The following is a 21,474-nucleotide window of genomic DNA, read 5'->3' on the forward strand; positions in this document are numbered from 1 at the left end:
TAGCAGGCATGGACAAGGACGTTACTTATCTTTCATGGCACATTGGGTGACTCTTCTGGCAGCTGGGAATGAAGCAGGACAAGGTGCAGTAGTGTTGGATGTTGTTCCACCACCACGTCTCCAAAATGCTACTACTGGTGATTGTGAAACACCTCTCTCCTCCACCCCCTCCTCTTCTTCTTCCTCCATGGCCTCTTCCTGTGCTTTGTCCTTGGAACCAGTGGTGCTCTGTAGGCGTTCAAGGGGCTACGCAAGTAAGATGCCATGCCGTGCTTGCGCTGGTGTGCTTGGTTGATAGGAACAACACTGGGACAGAGATTCTGTCGGCTCTACAGGGGCAGGCTGAGAGGTGGTTGACGCCACTCCAGCTTAAGCCAGGAATGGTGGTTTGCGACAATGGCACCAACCTCCTCTTCACCCTCTGACAGGGACGACTGACTCATGTGCCCTGTCTGGCTCATGTCCTTAACTTGCTGGTGCAGCAATTCTTAGGCAGGTACCTGGGCTTGCAGGATGTCCTGAGGCAGGCCAGGAAAGTCTGTGTGCATTTCTGCAGATCATATAATGCCAGTGCTCAGCTAGCTGACCTCCAAAAGGAATTGAACCTGCCCAAGACTCACCTAATCTGTGACATGCTCAGCAGGTGGAACTCAACGTTGACCATGCTGCAGCGGCTGCACACGCAGCAGAGGGCCATCAATGAGTACCTGTTCCACTACGGCACCAGGACAGGGTCAGGGGAGCTCGTTTTTTTTCCCCACGCCAGTGGGCCATGATCAGGGATGCATGCACTGTCCTGTCACCATTTGAGGAGGCCATGAGGATGGTGAGCAGTGACAGTGCATGCATCAGTAACGCTTAGAGTGTTGTGGCAACACCAACACCTTAGGCCCAAATTTCTGCAGAGCATATAGGGCAGGCCCCTACTTTCAAACATTCAACTTACAAACGTCTCCTACTTGCAAACGGAAGGAGACAACAGGAAGTGAGATGAAATCTACCCCTAGGAAGGGAAATTCTCTCCTGTAAGAGTTGATATGGGAAAAACGTGTCTCCTCTCCACTGAAGCTTTATCCCAATCCTTGTTTTACTAAAAAACACACATTTTCAAAAAACATTGGTCATTGGGGCAGAACGTGAGGTGAAATCTTCTGAAGAGGTGCACAGATGGAAAAAATAAATGTTACAGGGATGATAACCCTTCCCATGTTTTCCAAAATTTTTTGACTGGAGCTACATTTTAAAAATGTACCAGTTCAAAATTACAAACAGATTCTACTTAACTACAAACCTACACAGTCCCTGTCTTGTTTGCACCACCTGTATACTGCTGTTCTGAGTATATACGGCCTGGGGGCCACACGCCTTTCCTTTTTTTAATTTGGGTATGGGTTCCCATTAATATCAGTAGAAGACCCAAAGGGGCTGGTAATGGGCAGGGGGGGGTACCCATGCCATTTTTCTCAATGATTTTTATTCTTATTGCCGGAACCAGACATTACATTAAAACTACAAGCAGTTTTAAATTACTTTTTTTCCGTTAGAAATGTCATTTTGTACAGGGACTGTTCTAAACATGGGAAACACATGCCACTTCACAGACATACTATAGACACCCCCCAGGCACGATATATTTAAAGGAATATTTCACCTTTTTTTCACTTTAAGCGCCATTAAAATCAGTGCTCCGGAAAAAACAGACGTTTTTAAAACTTTTTTTTGCATTGATACATGTCCCCTGGGGCAGGAGCCGGGTCCCCAAACCCTTTTTAGGACAAGAACTTGCATATTAGCCTTTAAAATTAGAACTTTTGATTTTGAATGTTCGAGCCCCATAGACTTTAATGGGGTTCTAAAGTTCTAAAAAATTTTGGTCCGCTCGCAGGTTCTGGTGCGAACAGAACCGGGGGGTGTTCGACTCATCCCTATCCCTGAGCTTGTGTGCCAGCTGCAACACTTTTTCCTATTTGAGAGACTCATGGAGGTGAAGGAGTCCTGGGACCTTAACAATTATGGTCTGCCTAAGATTCCTGACTTAAGTTCTTGGTCAAGTGAAGCAAAGCCAAGTGAAGCAAAGAGTGTAATTTCTCCAGTTAAGGAGGAGCTTGCACCTGGTCCCCCCAGCAGGCCCCAATCCAAGCAGGTTGGAACGGCCGCACACGGATTCCTCAGTGTCTCCTGAAGTTGAGTCATCATGAAAGGGGCCCAATATGAAGAGTGAACCACACTTCACCATTTCTTTCTGAGTGACTCCACAGCTCATCAAATTATAACCTGTTGCCGCTCTGAACCAGCCTACTGTGGAATTCAAGGATTCTCTGGATAAAGAAATGAAAGCTTCCATTGATGCTGTGATCACAGTGGAGGATGGTATCCTGGCCACAGCCACAGTTTTAGGTCTGGTACTGACAATCTTGGCATCTTGGCTTTTTTTGCATCCCCATACCATCAACCACTAAAATAAATAGCAAAGATCAAAAAAAGAAAATAGAAAGAAGAGAGAAAAAAAAAAAAACACAGAAAAAGAAGAAGAAAAAAGAAAGAGAAAAAACAATGGAGGAGGGGGTGGTCTTCCTTAACGGTTCCCTATATTCATATGTGGTGAGAAACTATATTGCAGGTACAGTCTCAAGATATCTGAGGTGCTGAAGTCTTTACATTTAGCTATGAATTTCTCTTCTGTAGGCTTACTCTCAATTTCTTCATATGCATAATATAATTTACTTGATTTTTAATACTGGGAATGACACTAGAATTCCAGTGTCTAGGTATAATAGCTCTGGCTGTGGCAAAAGCATCTCAGTTATTTCCAATTACCAGTGACTAGGGTGACCAACTATCTTCTATGGACAGGGAGCATGAAGAATGCCTAACCTGCTTGGCACGACTTCATTGCTGTTTGAACTGAATGATTGACCGCTCCCTGTCCGCCCATAGTGTATAGACGGCGGACAGGAAGCAGTTAACGTACCTGTATGCCACCTCATATCGGCGGCACCCGGGAACCAGGTGATCCGAGTGTTCCCCGGACACAGCGGATCACATTACTGCATTTTCTGGGTGATCACACGATCTTGTACCATTGGATTGCTGTGTCCAATCACAGCAATCACATAGTACTCAGTGGGAACCGGATGTAAACATAGGTCCTCTCTGCTATCACACAGATCAGATGTGAGAGCAGAGAGAACCGACGCAGTAGCCTGTGAGTGTACAGCAGCCTGTCACACTTCAAATACAAAATAACTGTAGCTTCAAATAAGATCAAAGATATGAAATAAAGTTGTTTGTTTCAAAATAAAAGTTCAAGACGTGCTTAAAGATGGCTGAAAATGTCCTTTGTCTTGAGAAGTTTTAGTCTGTATGCAGATTTCTGTAGATGTGATAGCAATGAAGAGAAGCAGGAAAAGAGAGCTATCTAAGCTCGCATCATCCTTTTAAAAACTTCACATTCTTTGTTTGAAAAAGTATACACACCCATATATACCCCATCATAATTTTACTTACACTCCCCTCTGAGTGTGGGGGCTAGGAGTAGGAATTCCATTTAACCAGCATGTCTAATTAATACCAGACACAGAAAAAGGGGGATGATATCCAGGGATGGACTGACAACTCATGGGGCCCCCGGGCATTAGGGAATCATGGGGCCCCCAGGTTTAAAGATGGCCACCAAACGGCATCCATCTTTCTGATGCAACATTAATGTGGCAGGGCCTCGTGGAGGGGCACCTAGCTTGGCAACATGCAGAGTGGCAGACTTTGTTATAGGCTTAACTGTACGTACAAGTGGTAGTACAGAGGTTGCTACCACTTTAAGTCAGATTTTTTACAATAACTCTGCTGGGAAGAGAGGGGATTGGTGAGATATCAGGGCTCTAAACGGACCCCCTGAAGTCTCACTTTTGAGACAGAGACAGGTATTGAGGACAGAGATTCCACAGTCCCTTTCTCTGCAGCCTCAGTTGCACTGAAAATGAATGATCAGGAGACAGAGGCTATTGCCCATTCATAAACTGAAGCACAGTAAACATAGTTTACTATGCTCAGTTATGAATGAATACAGTATCCATCCCTCACTGCGTTCACTTAGAAAAGAAAGGGGCTGGTAAATGACATATTTACAGGCTCCTTACCCACTCTCCAACCTGACCAATTCCCCTATGTGCCTGCAACTGCTGCTGGTGGGAGAGAAAAGGAGGGAAGCGGGCAGTGCTGCGGGGGTGGGGTTCAGGCAGTGAAAAAAATACAGATTAGTGTAGCAGGTGGGGGAAATAACTGAATCAATCTTTCAGCTGCTGCAGTGAGAGCCAAAAAAGATCAGCTCCAGTTTTTCCCCCCACCTGTTGCAGTGATTACCATATTTATCGGCGTATAACACGCACTTTTTTTCCCTTAAAATCAGGGGGAAATCGCCAGTGCGTGTTATACGCCAATCCTCCCCTATTTTGGAGCCTCTGGGTGGCTTTAAGCCGCCTTCGGCCGTTCTCAGTGCCTCTTGGCAGCTTTCGCCCGCCTTCGGCTATTCTCGGTGGCTTTCGTCCGCCTTCGGCCCTTCTCGGAGGCTCTCGAGGCTTTTTACCGTCTTGGGCCCTTCTCCGCGGCCGATAACCGACAAGGACGTCCGAGAGCGGCCAAGAGCTGATGAGAAGGGCCAAAGGCGGCCGAAAGCCGACGAGAATGGCCGAAGGTGGCTCGAGAACTACCGAGCGCCGCCGAGATACACAGGACATCTCAGGGGTGCCATTTTTTAAAAATAAAACCTGGAAATGAAACAGACAAGGTTGAAAATGAAACAACCAAGGCTGAAAATGAAACAGACAAGGCTGAAAATGACACTGACAAGGGGACAACAATGGACAAGGCTGCATGACAATGCTGCAATGATGGACAAGGCTGCAATGATAGACAGGCTGCAATGATAGACAGGCTGCAATGATGGACAAGCTGCATGACAAAGCTGTATATGACACTGACAAGGGTGCAATGATGGACAAGGCTGCATGACAAGGCTGCAAATGACACTGACAAGGCTTCAGATGGACACTAATAAGGCTGCATTGATAGGCATTTAAATGTAAGGTTTTTTTCCTTAAACTTCCCTCCTAAAAAAATGTTTCCTTAAAATTCCCTCCTAAACTTGGGGTGCATGTTATACACCGGCGAGTGTTATACGCTGATAAATACGTTACCTGCTTTATCCGCACGCGATCCCCCTGGTGGAAATAACTGCAGGCGCAGGGGTGCCCCCAAGCACCAGTGGGATGGGGCAGATCTACATATTCTGGATAAAATTTGTGCATTTAACCACTTCCTGACCAGCGCACGCCGATGTACGTCGGCAGAATGGCACAGGCAGGCAAATGGGCGTACCCGTACGTCCCTTTAAATTTTCCGCCCTGCCATTGCGAGCGTGCCGCCAACCCTGTGAGTCTAGTCTCGGGTCCCGCGGACTCGATTGCCGCGGGCATACCCGCGATCGTCTCACGGGGCGGCTGAACTAGGAGATGCCGTTGCAAACAGCATATCCCAGTTCTGCCTAGCAACAAGTGACACTGATCTCTGCTCCATGTGATTGGAGCAGAGATCAGTGTTCACTAAAAGAAAGCCCAGCCCCCAACAGTTAGTTTTAAGACACCCCTAGGAACACTTAACCCCTTCACTGCCACCCACTGGTTAACCCCTTCACTGCCAGTGTCATTTACACAGGAATCACTGCATTTGTATAGCAGTGGTCCCAAAAATGTGTCAAAAATGTCCGATGTGTCTGCCATAATGTCGCAGTCACAATAAAAATCGCTGATCGCCGCCATTACTAGTAAAAAAAATATTAATAAAAATGCCATAAAACTATCCCCTATTTTGTAAAAGCTATAACTGTTGCGCAAACCAATCAATAATCGCTTATTGCGATCTTTTTTACCAAAAATATGTAGAAGAATATGTATCGGCCTAAAGTGAGGGAAACATTTTTTTTATATATTTTTGGGTGATATATATTATAACAAAAATTGTTGCTCTATTTTTGTTTATAGCCCAAAAAATAAAAACCGCAGGGGTGAACAAATACCACCAAAAGAAAGCTCTATTTGTGGGAAAAAAAGGACGACAATTTTGTTTGGGAGCCACGTCGCACGATTGTCAGTTAAAGCGACACAGTGCCGAATCGCAAAAAGTAGTCTGGTCTTAAGCCAGCAAAATGGTCCGGGGCTGAAGTGGTTAAACAAGATTATATACATATATTTTAGCCTGGTAATAGAAGATAAGAAACTGTAGTAAAAATGTAGAAGATTACTTTGGCTGGGCTTGCTAATGGTAGGCGTGAAAGATTGTGCAATATCACTTCCTGTGTAAATATGGTTTGGTGCATGTGTGGTGCACTATAATTTATGATAAATGTCTTAAATCCCGTTTTTTGTGCTCCAATTTCTCCACTGCACCACAGGCGCAGGTTTTTAGTAAATCACCCCCAATGTGTTTTTTTTTTTTTTATCATTCTATTTAACCCTGTGTTATCCAAACCCTGTACAATCAAAAGTGTCAACTCAACACAAACTAAACATTCCATGGCTAGGTTCACATCTATACATGTGGGGAATGCATGCAAAATGTTATGCTTTCCTAACATGCACAGAAATGAGCTGCCCTTTAGCAGATGCTTCTATTAATTGTTAATGGCACCCCCATGCATCTGCAATTGTGCCCATCAAACTGGACTCTTTTATGACTTTTCCATGTTGCTTGCGTGTAGAGCAGCCCATTGAAATGAATGTGCTGCCCTACACGTGATATGTGAAAAACATGCCTATGCTTGGTTACACCTGCAGTTGTGAACCAAGCCTAACTGTAATACCTTGTACACACGGTCGGACATTCCGATCACAAAATTTAGGATTTGGGATTTTGTCCAAAACTGGTGTTGCATACACACGGTCGGACAAATTTGTCGGAAAATCTGATCGTTCAGAACGACGTGACGTTCGTTGCGTAAGACGGGACTACATAGAGGCTAATAGCCAATAGCTTTGGCCTCGTAATTTGATCTGAGCATGCATGGCACTTTGTCCGTCAGAATTCTCTACAAAAGATCGGAAAAAGTCAGATCTGATTTTTTTGTCGGAAAATTTTAGATCCTGCTCTAAAAATGTTTCCGTCTGAATTTCCGACGGAAAAAGTCAGATAGAGCCCACACACGATCAGATTTTCCCGACAATATAATCTGATCGGACATTTTCCGTCTGAATTTGTGTGCAAGGCATTAGGCCCCTTTCACATGAGGCATGTTCGTTTTGACGGGCTCCGCTTTGCTCAGTGGTGGATCGATCCGCTGATCCCCGCTGAGCAGGTGGATGAAAAATCATTCTCCACTCACTGTGCAGAGACGGACCTGCCAGAGCCCCACTCTCCTCTATAGGGAGATTGGATGAAAACGGACTGCCTGCCCGTTTTCATCCGATCCGCCAGACGGATGGAAAATAGAACCAGCGTCCACCAGCCATCTGATTTGGCAGACAGGATCAGATTGGATAGCAGCGGGTGTAAGCGGACATGTCACAGCTGACATCCGCCGCTCCATAGGGGAGACTGGAGGGTCCGATCATGTCCACCTGAAAAACTAACAGGTGGACCTGATTGAAAAGCCCATGTGAAAGGGGCCTTAGCACATAAAAAAAAAACAATTCTCCATAAACATAGATGATTCTCTAAATGATAAGTGTTCATACAGTTATCGTAAAGTGCAAATAGCCATGAACATTGTGCTCTGATATGTTTATTGAGGAATGTTGTTTTCTATATAGAGTGTATAGTTTATTTGGTAAGATTACACTTTATTGTACAGGGTGTACATAACACAGGGTTAAATGGAAAGGTCATGAATAAACTTCTCATTATCTAGGACATACACAGAGTGATGGGGGATGTTTATGTAGATAGATAGTGATTAGTGTTGTGTGCATGCTTAGGAGATATCTGTCCCAATGTCTCTCAGCTAGGGGGTAGGGGGCTGCAAACTCTGCCAGCTCCAACACACACACAGTTGCCTGCTATTTCAACACTCCTTGAAAGCTTACATGTTGCCACAAACATTTCCTCCTGACATGAAACCTTCTATTGTGTGCACTGCAGCAGCTTACCTCCATGAAACTTTCCTCACTTAGTCAGCTCAGCTCCCTCTCTGCATACAGCATGCAGTAGTCAGCAGTAGCTATGCCCCACCTCTGTGTTCTCCCATGACACTGCACTAAAGGGGGGGATCTGACTGAGGGGAACACAGAGCGAGTGGGCAGGAGAACACTGAGGAGTGAGACAGAAAGAAGACTCAGAACTTATACATACATAAACTGACAGGCAGTGTATGTATGGCTGAAGATGATTACCGTATATACTCGAGTATAAGCCGAGATTTTCAGCCTCTTTTTTGAGGCTGAAAGTGCCCCCCTCGGCTTATACTCGAGTCATCGCTGTCTGCCTGCTCGATCAGCGTGTCGAGCAGACAGACAGCGGACATTCTAAAATTCAAAAGCCGCGCCTCCGCCTCCGCCTTCGCCTGTGATAGGCGGAACACTGAATTTCCCAGCAGTCAGTGTTCCGCCTATCACGGACATCCGCTCATCCTCGTACTACGGACGAGGATGAGACGATGTCCGTGATAGGCGGAACACAGGCTGCTGGGAAATTCAGTGTTCCGCCTATCACAGGCGAAGGCGGAGGCGCGGCTTTTGAATTTTAGAATGGCCGCCGAGGCGCCGACGAAGAGCGGCGATCCTGGCAAGGCACGGGACGGAGGCAAGGCAAGGCACGGCACGGGACGGGACGGAGGCAAGGCACGACACGGGACGGAGGCAAGGAGGCAAGGCACGGCACGGGACGGAGGCAAGGAGGCAAGGCACGGCACGGGACGGAGGCAAGGAGGCAAGGCACGGGACGGAGGCTCGGGACACAGGCTCGGGACACAGGTAGGCTGGACACACACACACACACACACACACACACACACACACACACACACATGGACACACACACACAGGGATGGATGGATGGAGACACACACACACAGGGATGGATGGATACACACACACACAGGGATGGATGGATGGAGACACACACACACAGGGATGGATGGATGGAGACACACACACACAGGGATGGATGGATGGATGGAGACACACACACACAGGGATGGATGGATGGATGGACACACACACAGGGATGGATGGATGGATGGACACACACACACACACAGGGATGGATGGATGGATGGACACACACACACACAGGGATGGATGGACGGACACACAGGGATGGACGGACACACAGGGATGGACGGACACACAGGGATGGACGGACACACACACAGGGATGGACAGGCATGTCTCACCCTCGGCTTATACACGAGTCAATAAGTTTGCCAGGTTTTTTGGGGGTAAATTGGGGGCCTCGGCTTATATTCGGGTCGGCCTATACTCGAGTATATACGGTACTTGACCAACTGTTTCCTGCCATAGACCCTTGTCTGTGGTAGCTTACCTGGGCTCCCGTAAACAATCTGCGATTAGCACACGCTGCTTCATCTTCTCTTGCCCATAATCCAGAGTGGATACTATATTATTTTTTGGCCTCCGTTTCCTCTGCTGGACCTGACATCATGAGGCTAAAGGTGAATTGTCTTTATTTGTAAGAAAGAAAATAAAAAAATCGCGCTACAGAATATAAATCGGAAAAATCAAATCCCGTCAGTGCTGCAGTTCTATTATATACCAAAAAATATATACATGTAAAAATGAACCCCAAAAAAACTGCGCTCTCTTCAAAAATTACTTAGTGCATACACCTCCCATATGAGACCAATGTCCCAACTGGGAAGCTGTGTATATAAAGAAATAAAATAAATAAATACAGTGCAATGTCATTAGACAATCATAATGAATGTGACTTCCAATATCCCAAAATGCAAATTTTCAATCGTGAATTACATGTAAAAATTATTTATATATGCAAAAACTGTAATAAGACGTATACATGAACAATCAAATCTGTCCTTAATAGCAATTATATGTGTACTTATGTGATAGTCCTCAAAATGGATCCATCTATGAAGTCAAATATTCTCAAATGCAAAACACCACGTGTTAATTATAGTGTTTGGAAAAGGTAATTCTTTGCTTCATATTCCAAGCCGTGAAGCATGCCACAGTGCACCACCACCAAAAATCAAGATTGGCTCCTTACCAGATGTCACAAAATAATTTGCTTATTAAAGGATCAGGCCAGGCTATGTATACTCCTCAATCCTCCAAAACTCCGCCCTCCTCCAGGATCACGGTTCAAAGGGAACAGTTTATATATATTATATGATCCACCTTTACTGCTGTCCACAATTGCAGAAGAATAAATCCTCCACTGAAGTCTACAGATAAATCATAGAGCTGCATTCTATGCAGGTACAGTATGTTATACAGGTGACCATATACGTAACAATCTGATCAAAAGACTCTTCACAGAATTGTACAATGTGATCATATCTGGGAAGTGCTGATTTGTGTGAACACATGGGGAATAGGGATGAGCTTCGAGTTCGAGTCGAACTCATGTTCGACTCGGAAACCTGCGTTACATCAGAGGGGGCGGGGTCACCCATACATCACTGGGGAACCTCTGGCTACCCTCACCAGCGTCAGAGGGGGCGGGTCAGGTGACGGGTGGCCCCGCCCTCCTAATATAAGAAACGTCAGCGCTGGAATCCCCGCAGTGTCTCCGCAGTGGAGATAGAAGACTGATGTATGGACAGCGCTGGACTGAGAGATCCCCCGTCGCTGGATATGATCATCCATCGCTGGACCTCAGAGATTCGTCGCTGGATAGCAAGAGTGGATTAGCACCCCTGGAATCTTTTTTTTTTTTTTTTTTTTTTAATAAAGGAATTATTTTTAAAGTGTGTTTGTCTTATTTAACCATTTTTACACTTTCTTTGTGAAATGGTAGGTACCCCCTTACCATTTCAAACAGGGGGGCGGGATCTGGGGGTCTCCTTGTTAAAGGGGGCTTCCAGATTCTGATAAGCCCCCCGCCCGCAGACCCTCACAACCACCGGTCAGGGTTGTGAGGATGAGGCCCTTGTCCTCATCAACATGGGGACAAGGTGCTTTGAGGGGTCACAGACCCCCAAAGCATCCTCCCAATGTTGAGGGCATGTGGCCTGGTACGGTTCAGGAGGGAGGGGGGGCGCTCTCTCGTCCCCCCCTCTTTTCCTGCGGCCTGCCAGGTTGCGTGCTCGGATAAAGGGTCTGGTATGGATTCTTAGGGGGACCCCCACGTCAATTTTTTTTTTTTATTTGATGCGGGGTTGCCCTTAATATCCACATCAGACCTGAAGGGCCTGGTAATTGAATTTAGGGGAACCCCCACGCTTTTTTTTTTTATCAATGAATGAATGAATTGTCGGCTAATACAGAGAGCACTCATTGAGTGTTCTCTGTATTAAGGGGAGCCGACAATATAGCCGCAAGTGATTTTAAAAGACTTTTTTTCCTGCACAAATGACACTTTGTGCAGGGACAGTTCTAAGCACGGGAAACATGCGCCCCTTCACAGGCATACTATAGATACCCCCCAGGTACCACATTTAAAGGAATATTACACTTTTATTGTTTCACTTCAATCATTATTAAAATCACTGCTCCTGAAAAAACGTCCGTTTTTAAAACTTTTTTTTGCATTAATCCATGTCCCCTGGGGCAGGACCCAGGTACCCAAACACTTTTTAGGACAGTAACTTGCATATTACCCTTTAAAATGAGCACTTTAGATTGTGAACGTTCGAGTCCCATAGACTTTAATAGGGTTCTAAAGTTCACACGAAATTTAGGTCTGTTCGCAGGTTCTGGTGCGAACTGAACAGGGGGGTGTTCGGCTCATCCCTAATGGGGAACTATGTCATGCTTTTTCAAGGCAGGAACTGTCAAATCTTAATAATTGAACATTGTCTCGGTACTACTTTATTTGTAACCCAGTCACTGATTAAGAATTCTGGAAGTGTCTTGGTCCATGACTTAAGGAAGCCATTTGGGCGGTGTCTTTTTGCAAGGCCCTTGTTTCCGGTGAAAGAGTATTGGCCTCTGGGTAAAAGTAAGCCAGAAACTTTAGGTGTTCTCCACCTCTACTGGACTGGACCCTATCTGCATGCTTACAGGTTAGATTCCGGTCTTCTGTCGCCGCTGTCGCCGCCGCCTTCCGTTCTTCTTCTTCTTCTTCTTCTTCTTCTTCTTCTTCTCCAGGAGATGTTGACACGACGCTCTCTCCGGCCGGAATGCCAGAGCCGCGCTGCGCTGCCACTTATATAGTGACAATGGGGCGGTGTCACATGGTATATGTCACATGGGTTGGTCACATGGTGACCCCGTCCCCTTACGATGTCATAGTCCCCATGTGACATCAACCCATGTGACCAACCCATGTGACATATACCATGTGACACCGCCCCATTGTCACTATATAAGTGGCCGCGCAGCGCGGCTTTGGCATTCCGGCCGGAGAGAGCGTCGTGTCAACATCTCCTGAAGAAGAAGAAGAAGAAGAAGAAGAAGAAGAAGAAGAAGAAGAACGGAAGGCGGCGGCGACAGCGGCGACAGAAGACCGGGCCACCGCCTGTAAAAGAGCTATAAGAAGGCGCGGTGGCCCGGCAGAAGAACCGAAGAGGGGGACAAGACCCCCGAAGTCAGGAGAAGAGGCCGGCGGCGGGGAGGAAGAAAGCCGGACTCCTCCGCTAGCAAAAGAGCTACAAGAAGATAGCGGAGGAGTCCGGCGAGAAGACCCCCGAAGACGGAAGACCCCCGGAGCTGTGCAATAAAATATTTTAACCCTGTGTTGTGTTTTTTTTGTACTTTTTTTCACAGGTGAATGGGTAGGGGTACATTGTACCCCATACTCATTCACATAGGGTGGGGGGCCGGTAAGCGGGGGCCCCCTTATTAAAGGGGGCTCCCGGATTCCGATAAGCCCCCCGCCCGCAGACCCCGACAACCAACGCCCATGGTTGTCGGGAAGAGGCCCTTGTCCTCATCAACATGGGGACAAGGTGCTTTGGGGTGGGGGGGCCGCGCGGCCCCCCCTTGCCCAAGGCACCCCCCATGTTGAGGGCACGCGGCCTGGTACGGCTCAGGAGGGGGGGCGCGCTCGCTCGCCCCCCTTTCCTGGCCGGCCGGGTAGCGTGCTCGGCCAAGGGTCTGTTGTGGACTTGGGGGGGACCCCCACGCCGATTTTTTTTGGCGTTGGGGTTCCCCTTTAAGTCCATACCAGGCGGAGGGGCCAGCGACGTCTCCTACGCGGGCCCCGCCTACCTGGAGACGCGCTCGAAATGAGCGGACTTTCCTCCGCGTGTGTGGGCGAGTCCGTTCATTTCAAAAGTTGAGCGGATTGTTTGGCGGACTTAGTCCGCTGTAATTAGTCCGCTCAAAAAGTGCCGTGTGTGGGCAAGTCCGTTCATTCAAAAGTTTGGACGGACTGTCTGTCGGATTGTCTGACGAACTTAGTTGGGCAGACAGTCCGCCCTTGTGTACGCGGCCTAACCCAGTCACTGATTAGGAATACTGGAAGTGTCTTGGTCGAGGGCTTAAGGAAGCCGTTCGGGCTGTGTCTTTTTGCAAGGCCCTTGTTTCCGGTGAAAGAGCATTGGCCTGTAGGTAAAAGTAAGCCAAAAACTGGACTGGACCCTATTTGCATGCTTACAGATTAGATTTATGCACATCTGCCAGGAATGCTCACTGGACCAGAGAGATGAAATGTTCTAGGGGACGGGAAGCCAACCTCCCCCTCGAGGCTCTTGGAATCTGCACTAGAAATATAAGTGGCTGAAGATGATTGTTTGACCAACTGTTTCCTGCCATAGACCCTTGTCTGTGGTAGCTTACCTGGGCTCCCGTAAACAATCTGCGACTGGCACACGCTTCTTGATCTTCTCTTGCCTATAATCCAGAGTGCATTCTACCTTATTTTTTGGCCTGCGTTTCCTCTGCGGGACCTGGCATCATGAGGCTAAAGAGGAACTTCATTTGTAACCCAGTCACTGATTAAGAATACTGGAAGTGTCTTGGTTCGGGGCTTAAGGAAGCCGTTCGGGCGGTGTCTTTTTGCAAGGCCCTTGTTTCCGGTGAAAGAGCATTGGCCTGTAGGTAAAAGTAAGCCAGAAACTGGACTGGACCCTATCTGCATGCTTACAGGTTAGATTCTCCCTTTTATCTTCAACCTGTCCTAGAAAATTAAACGGGAGAGGACGATTTGCCAGCCTGGGCAAGCCAAATACTTGTGCTTTCAGGCTGAATGCTCTTTTTCCACCATAGATGACAAGATTCAAGCAGCTTTGGACTCTTCTGGTGGTGGAATTTTCAGAGCCCGGATAGCTCAGTCGGTAGAGCATCAGACTTTTAATCTGAGGGTCCAGGGTTCAAGTCCCTGTTCGGGTGCTTTGAGGTCCTTGAGCTTCTGATAGGGCAGTCATTATGCACATCTGCCAGGAATGCTCACTGGACCAGAGAGATGAAATGTCTTAAGGGACGGGAAGCCAACTTCCCCCCTTGAGGCTCTTGGAATCTGCACCAGAAATAAAGGTGGCTGAAGGTGATTGTTTGACCAACTGTTTCCTGCCATAGACCCTTATCTGTGATAGCTTACCTGGGCTCCCGTAAACAATCTGCGACTGGCACATGCTTCTTGATTTTTTCTTGTCTATAATCCAGAGTGCATTCTACCTTATTTTTTGGCCTGCGTTTCCTCTGCGGGACCTGGCATCATGAGGCTAAAGGGGAACTTCATTTGTAACCCAGTCACTGATTAAGAATACTGGAAGTGTGGGGGGCGTGGCCGGAAGCCGAGGTGGACGGACGCACTGGAAGAGAGCTCCGTGCACTCCCGTTCTCATCCATCTCCATCCGCACGCAGGATCGACTGCCGAGGCTCCAAACCGGCTCATCCTGTGTGGGGAAGCCGCCCGGATCGTTTTGCGGGCGGAATTTCCACCTTTCGGCGCTCTCGCCGTTCGCGGCCTAGTGCGCGGCCGGCGCCACGGTGAGAGTCCCGCCGCCGCCATCTTGCGGCCTACCTCCTCCGCCGGGCCTTGCGGGCTACGGACTCCACCGCACAGGCAGACACATCTGCCCACCGCTAGACCGTCGCACACACCGGAGGGTGAACCTGGACGGCGAAAGTACCCACAGCAGCATCCCCGGAGGTATCGAGGAGGAGCAGCAGCTCTACAGCCTCCAGAGGAGCTCCGGCGGCCATCTTGCTACACCCAGGGCCTAAGGTGAGGAGAAGCCCTGGGAGTTCATTAGTGTGGTTACCTTTGCTGGCTTGACTTTGCACACTGTGCCCGCTGACAGGACAATAGCCTTCTGCCTCTCCCCCTACCACTACTCTCAGCTTAACTCAGAGGCTCTGGCCTTCTCTGGCGGCCATATTGGGACTCCCGGGACATTTTCAGTGGGCACTGCTCCTCAGTTCTTTCCCCGGATCCCTCCTCCTCACCAATTTACCCCCCTGGAATCCTCTTTCTCATCTAGGGGCCCCACGTTGCCCTTTCTACCTGTGTGGACCCTATACCTCATGTGCTTCATTCTCTGCTGTGGGGGCCACACATATGGTCCCATGAGATGAGCACCATGTAACTATTAAATGACGCCCTAAGCCGCCTTCCTACTCCCCCTACGACGCATAACTAGCAACTCTACAAAGGGGGACAGCACGACTGTCTGACTTCTAGTCCATACGCCTCATGGTGAAGTACGGGCCAAAACATCCCAATCAGTCTCAATCTCCAGACCTGCGACCCTCGCATACACTTGATCGTTTTCTGAGCAAACCTACATCCCCTCCCCCGACCTCAGCGGCCACCCTGTCTACGCAAACGCCTTCTCAAGGGGTGACACGGAACGCTTCTCAGCTTCCCTCAGCTGCCTCACCAGAATCAATGGCTGCCCCTGTCACGGTCGACGTCCTTGATGACAAACTCAAGGCCCTGCTGCAAGACCTGACCAGCAACGTCTCTAAAGAAATGGGGAAGCTTGCACACGAACTACGGGGAGAGATAGCTCAAATTGGTGAACGCACCGATGTCTTGGAAACGAAGTTTGATGATATGATCCAATATGTCCACGTATTGGAAGAAGACAACGCCGGTCTGAAACAATCAATCTCCCAGCTTCAATCCCAGCAAGAGGAGTTAGAGAATAGGGAACGCCGTCAAAATTTACGTATCAGAGGCGTGCCGGAGACCGTAGGTGAGGGAGAGATTAGACCATATCTTCTCAGCTTGTTCAATGTGGTGGCCCCTCGGATTCCGGATATTGACTGGAGACTGGATAGGGCGCACAGATCCCTGGCCCCCAAACCCCCAGCGGGCGCTAACCCCAGAGACATCATAGTACGTTTTCATTACTATGACAGTAAGGAGGCTTTAACAGTGGCTACCCGCAACAAATCCCGCCTGGAGTTTAAGGGGGCGAAGATACAGATTTTCAGCGACTTATCTCCGATCACACTCGCCAAACGCAGAAGCTTCCGACCGGTGACTACGCACCTACAGAATCTTCAAATCCCATACCGATGGGGTTTCCCCTTTCGCCTGTCTGCCTCAAAAGACGGAATTCAATACTCCATGAGAGACTTACAGGAAAGTGAAGCATTTCTCCGCAGCCTTGGTCTACCACCGATTCCAGATGAAGACCCCACTCCTCTTCCCGTGACGCCCAAGCCCACGTCCATTCCAGGACGACTCTGGACCCCCGCTCGGCAGAGGTCGCAGAAGAACTTTTCTACCCCTCAACGCTCCCCATTTGCCAGACATCCTCCTTGAGATGGACCCATTTCCCAACCCTGGTTGGGATTGTCTTCGGCCCCTAAGTCACCATGTTTCCCCTGTTGTGGGGTTGGCCATGCCCGTAATTATGGGTTTTTCATTGCTCCTTTGGACTGGAGTCAAGCTAAGCTAAATTGTTCTGTTTATTTTTTTAATTTTTTTTTTTTTGGCTATTTTTGGGCGCTGTCGGAAGGTGGCGAGGGGAACCACTCCTGATGAGATGGAACCCCTTGTGTGCCTCCGTTTGTTCCGCGGCCTTGGCCGTGGACTCCTGGGTGGTTTTTGCCCCCCAGGCTCTTTTTCTCCGTTTTTTCCTTTTTTTTTTTTTGTTATGGGCTTTTTTTTTGGCCTATTGGATGTTTTTGACCTACACTGCTCAAGGTATTGTGTAGCTTTTTTCCTTATAGTCAATGTTGTATGCACACGTCTGCTTTTATCCCACAGGATACACCATGGTTTATACTGCCTAGTTAACTTTTACGGGTATTTTTGGTTAATACATGTTTGTTATGCTTACATTGCATTAATGCTAATTCATGAAGATGGCTTTAAGGGTTCTTTCTTATAATGTTAAAGGCTTGAACTCTATTCATAAACGCTGGTTGGCTCTGAAAGAGTTCAAATCTTCGGCTGCAGACATAGTCCTGGTCCAGGAGACCCATTTCCGCCCCGGGGGTTCTCTTAAATTTGCTGCTAAACACTTTCCAAATTCCTTTCTGGCTTCTGACCCCTCTGGCAAAGCAGGGGTTGCAATCCTGATTAGGAAATCTTGCCCGATTAGGGTGAAATCTGCATTTATAGACCCCCATGGTAGATATATCCTCCTGGACTGCGAGTATCTCTCACGCTCTCTCACTGTGATTAATGTGTATGCTCCTAACTCGGGCCAAATCCAATTTCTTTCTGACTTACTGGACAGCTTAGGTAAATACGCTCAACCCTTCATGATCATGGGGGGGGACTTCAACATGGTCATGTCTCCTAGGAGAGACAGACAGACGCTTTTTCCTTCCATTCCCTCGTCTAGAGTGGAACGTCAGTCCACCACATTTCGTAAACTAATCAGAACCCATAACCTGTTGGACATATGGAGAATCAAGCACCCCACTAGCAGACAATTTTCATTTTTCTCCCCCCCACATAAGATGTACTCCAGACTTGACCACCTTTTTATATCAGCGCCCCTACTGACATCGGCGGTGGCGTCGGAACTGAACCCCATAACATGGTCAGATCATGCCTCGGTTCAGCTTGACCTGGTTCTTGCCCACTCCATGCCGAGAACCTGTCATTGGAGACTCAATGACTTTCTCCTCCGCAATCCCATTGTCGAGGCTCAATTATCCCAAAATTTATCGGAATTTTTTCAACTGAATGACGGCTCAGTGGCAGGGGTGTCTACCCTATGGGAAGCCCACAAGGCATTTTTTAGAGGTGCATGTATCTCTGCCGGCGCCCGCTTAAAGCGGGACTCGGCAGCCCTGAGGCAAGACACCCTCTTACAGCTCCGTAAGGCTGAAGATTTGCTCCTGGCTTCCCCTACGGTGACTCGTCTGCGCACGGTCACAACCCTCCGTGAGCGTTTGAAATCACTAGACATGCAAAAATGTTCTAAGGCCCTAATTTGGGCAAAGCAGAAATTTTATGAGTTCGCTAACAAACCCCACAGGATGCTAGTAAATAAGCTTAAACCGCGTCCCTTTCAATCTTATCCTGACCTCCTCCTTCAGGCTGATGGCTCCCCGACCCATTGTCCTTTGACGATGTCCAAAGTTTTTGGCTCGTTTTACGACAAATTGTACAACTGTTTAGCTTCTGACCCTAACTATTCCTTCACTCAAGAGGCTTTTGATTCTTTCTGCTCCCCTTTAAAGATGCCTAAAATATCACCGTCACAGCTGGCCGCCCTTAATGCAGATATCTCGATAGAAGAGTTAGCAGCAGTAGTAAAAGAACTGCCCTTGCATAAGTCCCCTGGGCCTGACGGTCTTCCGTATCAATATTATAAAACTTTCCTTCCCATCCTCGGCCCTCACTTATTAAAGCTTTACTCCTCCTTACAAAAAGGGGTCACTCCACACTCGCAATTCCTACACGCCTATATCACAGTCCTTCCGAAACCGGGCAAATCCCCATCCCTACCAGATAATTACAGGCCCATTGCCCTACTGAACTCAGATTATAAAATCTTTACAAAAATTTTAGCCAATAGACTTTCTTCCATAATCCCTGCCCTTGTTCACAATGACCAAGTGGGTTTTGTTTTAGGTAGACGAGCGGGCGATAACACCAGACGCACCATTGATCTAATTGACATGCTTGATAAAACCGCTCGCTCTGCTCTTATTCTCAGCCTAGACGCCCAAAAGGCTTTTGATAGGCTTGGATGGCCTTACATGTTTGCCACACTTGCACGTTACGGTTTTTCAGGCTCCTTTGTATCGGCTCTCCAAACCCTCTATTCACATCCCACCTCACAAGTTCAATTGGCATCCTTCAAATCCCCAACGTTTTCACATAGCTATGGTACTAGACAGGGCTGCCCCCTTTCCCCCTTGTTATTTATATTATGCCTTGAACCTCTGGCAGCACGCATTCGGGAGGACTCAGACATCAGGGGGGTCTCTTTACGACAGAAAGAATACAAGCTGTCCTTGTTTGCTGACGACATATTGCTTACTTTAACTACACCTCACACCTCACTCCCCTGCCTCCATGCCCTCCTAGAAACGTTCGGTAATATATCGGGATATAAAGTTAATACAGCTAAAACTGAAGCGCTTCCCATACATATCCCTCCCCCACTTCTCGCTGCCTTGCGCAACACCTTTCCCTACCAGTGGCGTTCTGACTCGCTCAAATATTTAGGCATTCATTTAACAGCATCCTATCGCACACTATACCAGGCTAACTTTCTCTCTTTGATTTCAGATACACACGGTCTACTCCGTAAGTGGATGGAATGTCCCCTATCCCTTTTAGGTAGGATAAATGTCCTTAAAATGGCAATACTCCCTAAATTTCTGTATCTTTTCGAAACTCTACCTGTGGCCCTTCCCATGCCCCAACTCCGCAGTATCCAGAGGGCCTTTACCAAATTCATATGGGGTGACAAAGCACATAGAATTGCCCATACGGTTGTCTTTGCACCGCGCTCACACGGGGGTCTGGGAGCACCAGATATTATACGATATTATTACGCGACCCACTTATCTACGACGGTCTCCTGGTCCTCCTATTTTGCGACGAGTCGTTGGGCGGAGATAGAAATGAGTATCACTGTCCCGGTCCATCCCTGTTCTATGCTCTGGTCTGACCTATCCTCCTCTATATCACAACTTAGACGTATTTGCCTCGCTCCTATGCTATTTACTTTGGATATTTGGAACAAATGCCACAAGAAGTTCTCTCTTTCCTCTCCCTGCCCACCTCTTTTAAATGTTACTCACAACCCAGACATACCTGACAGTCTGTCCACAATGGCTATGTCCCCGTGGACTCAAGCAGGCATTTTCCAACTTCGCCACTTAGTTCACCCAGTGTCCCGCAAACTTTTATCTTTTCCAGACTTACAAGACAAATTTGACATTCCACAGCGGTCCTTTTTCACTTACCTTCAATTTAAGCACTACTTTTGCTCTGTATCTCCTGCCATGAGCCTGGAAAAACCTAATGCCTTTGAACTGTTATGCACCCAGGGTTCGCATCAGAAGGGCCTCATCTCCGCTATTTACAGGATTCTTCATGACTCACTACCCCCCACTTTAGACTCACACCTTTATATGCGGAAGTGGGCCAAAATCTTACCAGCTACTATTTCTCTCTCTCAATGGCAAGAGATCTGGACTTCCATCTCCAAAGTTTCGAGATGTGTTGAACAGAAGGAAACTGCTTATAAAGTATTAATGTTTTGGTATAGGACCCCTGAAGTTTTACATAAGTATGATCCCTCACTGTCTCGTTTATGCTGGAGGTGCCTACAGGATATTGGCACACACCTTCATATCTTTTGGGATTGTCCACGTATCACGTCCTTTTGGTCTGTGGTCCAATCCATTCTCCAATCAGTATTGAAAAGAGATATCCCACTGAATCCGCTACATTACCTGTTGGGCCTTCCGATCCTAGATCTCCCTAAATACGCTAAGAAACTAATGGCGTTCATACTCTTAGCTGCCAAGAGAGCGATACCGGCTCATTGGCTATCTCCCGTACCTCCCACACAAGCCCATGTAGTCTCGTCCATTGCTCACATACGTAGGATGGAACATTTGACGGCAATGGCTCATGATTCCTTGCCCAAATTTTCCAGGACTTGGGACCCATGGGATGCCTCCGTATTCAACCCAGAATCTTTTATTGCCCCCTCTGCCAGTCCCTCCTTAAGTGACCATAGGGAGATTTGATATCCTGTTTACTGTATTATACCGTATCAGACCGAGAACACCCTTACGTCTGATTTCCAATGTCTTAGTTTGCTTTATCCTTCTTTTTCAGTTATGCCATCACCATTGTCTACAGCTTCATGGTGTATCCTATCACTTACCTCGTTTGTAATCTACAATATGATGTCCCTATTATGTTTCCCAATGTTAATGATTGCTGTACCGTTTGTATGACATTTT

This window comes from Lithobates pipiens, unplaced genomic scaffold, assembly GCF_037356315.1.
Source record: "Lithobates pipiens isolate NorthernLeopardFrog02 unplaced genomic scaffold, aLitPip1_a1.2 Scaffold_8, whole genome shotgun sequence".
Taxonomy (NCBI): Eukaryota; Metazoa; Chordata; class Amphibia; order Anura; family Ranidae; genus Lithobates; species Lithobates pipiens.